The sequence below is a fragment of the Pristiophorus japonicus genome, chromosome 9 (assembly GCF_044704955.1).
Source record: "Pristiophorus japonicus isolate sPriJap1 chromosome 9, sPriJap1.hap1, whole genome shotgun sequence".
In the NCBI taxonomy this organism is placed as follows: domain Eukaryota; kingdom Metazoa; phylum Chordata; class Chondrichthyes; family Pristiophoridae; genus Pristiophorus; species Pristiophorus japonicus.
Window position 1 is genome coordinate 221,835,958 of NC_091985.1, and position 6,467 is coordinate 221,842,424.

General features: G+C 43.3%; 1 long non-coding RNA gene across 1 annotated transcript in view; it reads left to right on the forward strand.

The window, feature by feature from the left end:
• The window catches only part of LOC139273813 (uncharacterized), a 37,852-nt gene that overhangs the window by 3,243 nt on the left and 28,142 nt on the right, over window positions 1-6,467 (forward strand). The window lies entirely within an intron of this gene.

The window sequence follows — 6,467 nt, forward strand, 5'->3', positions numbered from 1 at the left end:
TTAAAAACTGTTGTCTGTTGGGGCTGTCTCTGATCTGTAAATTTCACAGATATAGGATAAAACACTCTCACATACCAGAAACTGACCGGTACAGAATAAAAGCAACACGCAGATACGGAAACTGACAGATACAGAATAAATCCCACACTCACATACCAGAAACTGACAGGTACAGAGGAAACACACACTCGCTTAGCCCAGATTGAGAGATACGGAATGAATCCCACATTCACATAGCACAAACTGACATATAAAGGTAAAAATCCACACTCAGATACCAGAAACTGACACCCCACACATGTACCACAAACTGACAGGTACAGAAAAAAAACACAATCACATTCCAGAAACTGAGGTACATATTAATTCATACACTCACACAGCAGTAGCTGAAATAAAACCCACATTCACATAGCAGAAACTAACAGGTATAGAATAAAACCCACACTCACATATCAGAAACTGATGTACACAATAAAACCCATACTCACATCTCAGAAATTGACAGGTACAGAATAAACCCCATACTCACATATCAAAACTTGACAGGTACACGATAAATCTCAAATCACATAGCAGATACTGACAGGTACAGAATAAATCTCACCTTCACCGCCAAATCTGACAGGTACAGAATAAAATACACACTCAGATAATAGAAACAGAGAGGTACAAAATAAATCCCACGTTCACATAGCAGAAACTGGCAGGTACAGTATGGAACCCACACCCACGTATCTGAACAATAATATGCAAGTAAAACCCATACTCGCCTATCGGAAACTGACAGGGAAACACACACACCAGAGACTACGGAATGAGTAGAACAGTTTCGACACTCTTACCCCAGTGTCAGGCTCTCACATTCGTTGTTTCAGTAATTCGGATGATAACTAACATGTTCTCAATGTGGTCCATTTAATTAGTGATAAAAGCAACTTGCGAAACAATCCCATTTTTGCTAATTTAATTTGTGACAAAAAGATGGTCTGAGCGTGTGCTAAATACATGCTGCTCCTCCCCTCCCCACACAGTGTTTAAACCGACGGGAAGGGCCCAGGCGAGCTCCCCTCCTCCAGCTCTGTCGGCGGCTGCCGTTTCCTCTGTGCTGGGCTGATGATCGTTGAACATGTCTGGTTCTACTCTGCGATTGTGGGTTTTCGTCTGGCACTGTCAATTTTTGGTATTTGAGTGTTGATTTTCTTTGTGAGTGCGGTTTTACTCTTTATTTATCAGTGTTTGATGTGTGAGTGTGGGTTGTAATCTGTATCCGTCAGTTACTGGTGTGTGAGTGTGGTTTTCACTCTCGACCTTTCAGTCTCTGGTATATAGCCACGTGCTAGTCAGAGTAGGAATCGCAGGATAGCGCAGATGAATACGTGGCTTGAGCAGTGGTGCAACAGGGAGGGATTCAAATTCCTGGGGCATTGGAACCGGTTCTGGGGGAGGTGGGACCAGTACAAACCGGACGGTCTGCACCTGGGCAGGACCGGAACCAATGTCCTAGGGGGAGTGTTTGCTAGTGCTGTTGGGGAGGAGTTAAACTAATATGGCAGGGGGATGGGAACCAATGCAGGGAGACATAGGGAAACAAAAAGGAGGCAAAAGCAAAAGACAGAAAGGAGATGAGGAAAAGTGGAGGGCAGAGAAACCCAAGGCAAAGAACAAAAAGGGCCACTGTACAGCAAAATTCTAAAAGGACAAAGGGTGTTAAAAAAAACAAGCCTGAAGGCTTTGTGTCTTAATGCAAGGAGTATCCGCAATAAGGTGGATGAATTAACTGTGCAAATAGATGTTAACAAATATGATGTGATTGGGATTACGGAGACGTGGCTCCAGGATGATCAGGGCTGGGAACTCAACATCCAGGGGTATTCAACATTCAGGAAAGATAGAATAAAAGGAAAAGGAGGTGGAGTAGCATTGCTGGTTAAGGAGCAAATTAAGGCAATAGTTCGGAAGGACATTAGCTTGGATGATGTGGAATCTATATGGGTAGAGCTGCAGAATACCAAAGGGCAAAAAACGTTAGTGGGAGTTGTGTACAGACCTCCAAACAGTAGTAGTGATGTTGGGGAGGGCATCAAACATGAAATTAGTGGTGCGTGCAATAAAGGTGCAGCAGTTATAATGGGTGACTTTAATATGCACATAGATTGGGTTAACCAAACTGGAAGCAATACGGTGGAGGAGGATTTCCTGGAGTGCATAAGGGATGGTTTTTTAGACCAATATGTCGAGGAACCAACTAGGGGGGAGGCCATCTTAGACTGGGTGTTGTGTAATGAGAGAGGATTAATTAGCAATCTCGTTGTGCAAGGCCCCTTGGGGAAGAGTGACCATAATATGGTGGAATTCTGCATTAGGATGGAGAATGAAACTGTTAATTCAGAGACCATGGTCCAGAACTTAAAGAAGGGTAACTTTGAAGGTATGAGGCGTGAATTGGCTAGGATAGATTGGCGAATGATACTGAAGGGGTTGACTGTGGATGGGCAATGGCAAACATTTAGAGACCGCATGGATGAACTACAACAATTGTACATTCCTGTCTGGCGTAAAAATAAAAAAGGGAAGGTGGCTCAACCGTGGCTATCAAGGGAAATCAGGGATAGCATTAAAGCCAAGGAAGTGGCATACAAATTGGCCAGAAATAGCAGCGAACCCGGGGACTGGGAGAAATTTAGAACTCAGCAGAGGAGGACAAAGGGTTTGATTAGGGCAGGGAAAATGGAGTACGAGAAGAAGCTTGCAGGGAACATTAAGACGGATTCCAAAAGTTTCTATAGATATGTAAAGAGAAAAAGGCTAGTAAGGACAAACGTAGGTCCCCTGCAGTCAGAATCAGGGGAAGTCATAACGGGGAACAAAGAAATGGCGGACCAATTGAACAAGTACTTTGGTTCGGTATTCACTGAGGAAAACACAAACAACCTTCCGGATATAAAAGGGGTCAGAGGGTCTAGTAAGGAGGAGGAACTGAGGGAAATCCTTATTAGTCGGGAAACTGTGTTGGGGAAATTGATGGGATTGAAGGCCGATAAATCCCCAGGGCCTGATGGACTGATCCCAGAGTACTTAAGGAGGTGGCCTTGGAAATAGTGGATGCATTGACAGTCATTTTCCAACATTCCATAGAGTCTGGATCAGTTCCGATGGAGTGGAGGGTAGCCAATGTAACCCCACTTTTTAAAAAAAAAAAGGAGGGAGAGAGAAAACAGGGAATTATAGACCGGTCAGCCTGACATCGGTAGTGGGTAAAATGATGGAATCAATTATTAAGGATGTCATAGCAGTGCATTTGGAAAGAGGTAATATGATAGGTCCAAGTCAGCATGGATTTGTGAAAGGGAAATCATGCTTGACAAATCTTCTGGAATTTTTTGAGGATGTTTCCAGTAGAGTGGACAAGGGAGAACCAGTTGATGTGGTGTATTTGGACTTTCAGAAGGCTTTCGACAAGGTCCCACACAAGAGATTAATGTGCAAAGTTAAAGCACATGGGATTGGGGGTAGTGTGCTGACATGGATTGAGAACTGGTTGTCAGACAGGAAGCAAAGAGTAGGAGTAAATGGGGACTTTTCAGAATGGCAGGCAGTGACTAGTGGGGTACCGCAAGGTTCTGTGCTGGGGCCCCAGCTGTTTACACTGTACATTAATGATTTAGACGAGGGGATTAAATGTAGTATCTCCAAATTTGCGGATGACACTAAGTTGGGTGGCAGTGTGAGCTGCGAGGAGGATGCTATGAGACTGCAGAGCGACTTGGATAGGTTAGGTGAGTGGGCAAATGCATGGCAGATGAAGTATAATGTGGATAAATGTGAGGTTATCCACTTTGGTGGTAAAAACAGAGAGACAGACTATTATCTGAATGGTGACAGATTAGGAAAAGGGGAGGTGCAAAGAGACCTGGGTGTCATGGTACATCAGTCATTGAAGGTTGGCATGCAGGTACAGCAGGCGGTTAAGAAAGCAAATGGCATGTTGGCCTTCATAGCGAGGGGATTTGAGTACAGGGGCAGGGAGGTGTTGCTACAATTGTACAGGGCCTTGGTGAGGCCACACCTGGAGTATTGTGTACAGTTTTGGTCTCCTAACCTGAGGAAGGACATTCTTGCTATTGAGGGAGTGCAGCGAAGGTTCACCAGACTGATTCCCGGGATGGCGGGACTGACCTATCAAGAAAGACTGGATCAACTGGGCTTGTATTCACTGGAGTTCAGAAGAATGAGAGGGGACCTCATAGAAACGTTTAAAATTCTGACGGGGTTAGACAGGTTAGATGCAGGAAGAATGTTCCCAATGTTGGGGAAGTCCAGAACCAGGGGACACAGTCTCAGGATAAGGGGGAAGCCATTTAGGACCGAGATGAGGAGGAATTTCTTCACCCAGAGAGTGGTGAACCTGTGGAATTCTCTACCACAGAAAGATGTTGAGGCCAATTCACTAAATATATTCAAAAAGGAGTTAGATGAAATCCTTACTACAAGGGGAATCAAGGGGTATGGTGAGAAAGCAGGAATGGGGTACTGAAGTTGCATGTTCAGCCATGAACTCATTGAATGGTGGTGCAGGCTAGAAGGGCCGAATGGCCTACTCCTGCACCTATTTTCTATGTTTCTATGTTTCTATATGTGTGGATTTTATCTGTAAATTTCAATCTCTGGTAGGCGAGTGTGGGTTTTACTGTCGGTCAGTTTCAGGTAATGTGGGCTTTAATCTGTACTGGTCAGTTTCTGGTACGTGAGTGTGAGTTTTATTTTGTATCCATCAGTCTATGTGTGAGTATTATTCTGTGAATGTCAGTCTCTGGGATGTGTATGTGGGTTTTTCTCCTGTCAGTTGCTGTTATGTGAACGTGTGTTTTATTCAAGTATGTGAATGTAGATTTCACTCTGTACCTGTCAGTCTCTTGTGTGTGAGTGTGGCACTTTTTATCTGTACCTGTCTGTTTCTGTTATGAGTGCAGTTATATTCTATACATCACAGTTTCTGTTATGTGAGTGTGGAGTTTACCACATTCTACCTGTCTGTCACTGGTATGTTAATGTGTGTATGTTTTCTGTACCTGTCAATGGCTATATGAATGTTGATTTCATTCTGTGCCTTTAAGTGTCTGGTACAGCTGTGGTATTGTGGGTTTGACATTGAATCAGTCAGTCACTTTCAGGTGAGTGTTGATTTTACTCTCTACCTGTCACTCTCTGATATGTGACTGTGTTTTATTCTGTATCAGTCCATCTCTGGGAAGTGAGTGTGGGTTTTATTCTGTATCTATCTGTTTCTGATATTTGAGTAAGGGTTTTAATCAGCACCTGTAAGTTTCTGTTATGGGAGTGTGGTTTTTAGTCTGTATTTCTCAGTCTTTGGCATGTGAGTGTGGGTATTACTCTGTATCTATCAGTCTCTGGAAAGCAAAAGTGTTTTTTTCTGCACTTGTCAGTTTCTGGTGAATGACTGTGGAGTTCACTAACTATCTGTCTCTGGTATGCGAGTGTGAGAATTTGTCTGTAGCTGTAAGGGCCTGGTATGGGAGTGTGGGTTTCACTATCAGTCAGTCAATCTCAGGTACTGGAAGTGATTGTGATTCTCTCTCAATCTGTCAGACACATTGAATGAGTGTATGAATCATTATGTTTCTCTCAGTCTCTGGTATTGTTTGTGAGCATGGGATTGATTATGTATCTGTTAGACTGGTGATGTGTGAGAGTGTGGGATTGATTATGTATCTGTTAGACTGGTGTTGTGTGGGATTGATTATGTATCTGTTAGACTGGTGATGTGTGAGAGTGTGGGATTGATTATGTATCTGTTAGACTGGTGTTGTGTGTGAGTGTGGGATTGATTATGTAATTGACAGTCTCTTGTACTGAGCTATTCTTGCTCTGTGTGACTGTTGGATTTGGTTCCGTCTCCACCTGCTGCAGGCGGATGATAGGTTGAGATTATCGATGACTGTCTCAGGAGGAGGTTTGGTTCAGTCCATTACCTCCATTTCTCTGCTCTTGTAAGTTAGCTGTTGGGTTTGAGAGTCAGTGTACAGACACCAGTGTGAATTGACACCGTGTCAGTGTCTAACTGATCGTGGGTGAGAGTAAGGGAGTGAAATTGGATCTGCCTTTCAGTGCGATATGATTGGACTTTGAAATAACATATTATTGTACTACTCCAAGTGACTGTGGGATTCATAATATAACTCTGGAAATTCGGATCACTGTGGGACTGACAGCTTCTGCTGCCTGTGACAATATGATTGAGGTCAGTTCTGTGTCTCTGCGCTCTGTGAGTGATAATGTACTTACTGTGTGTGAGAAGGAGCTGCCTGCACTGTTCCTTGTGTTCCGGGTTGAGGAAAGATCAAATTTATTCTGGCTTGAAGTATTTTGCTGAGAATAATAATAGGAGAACACTATTAGTTATGATATGGACAGAATATGGAGAGAATATAAAAATAAAGTTATTT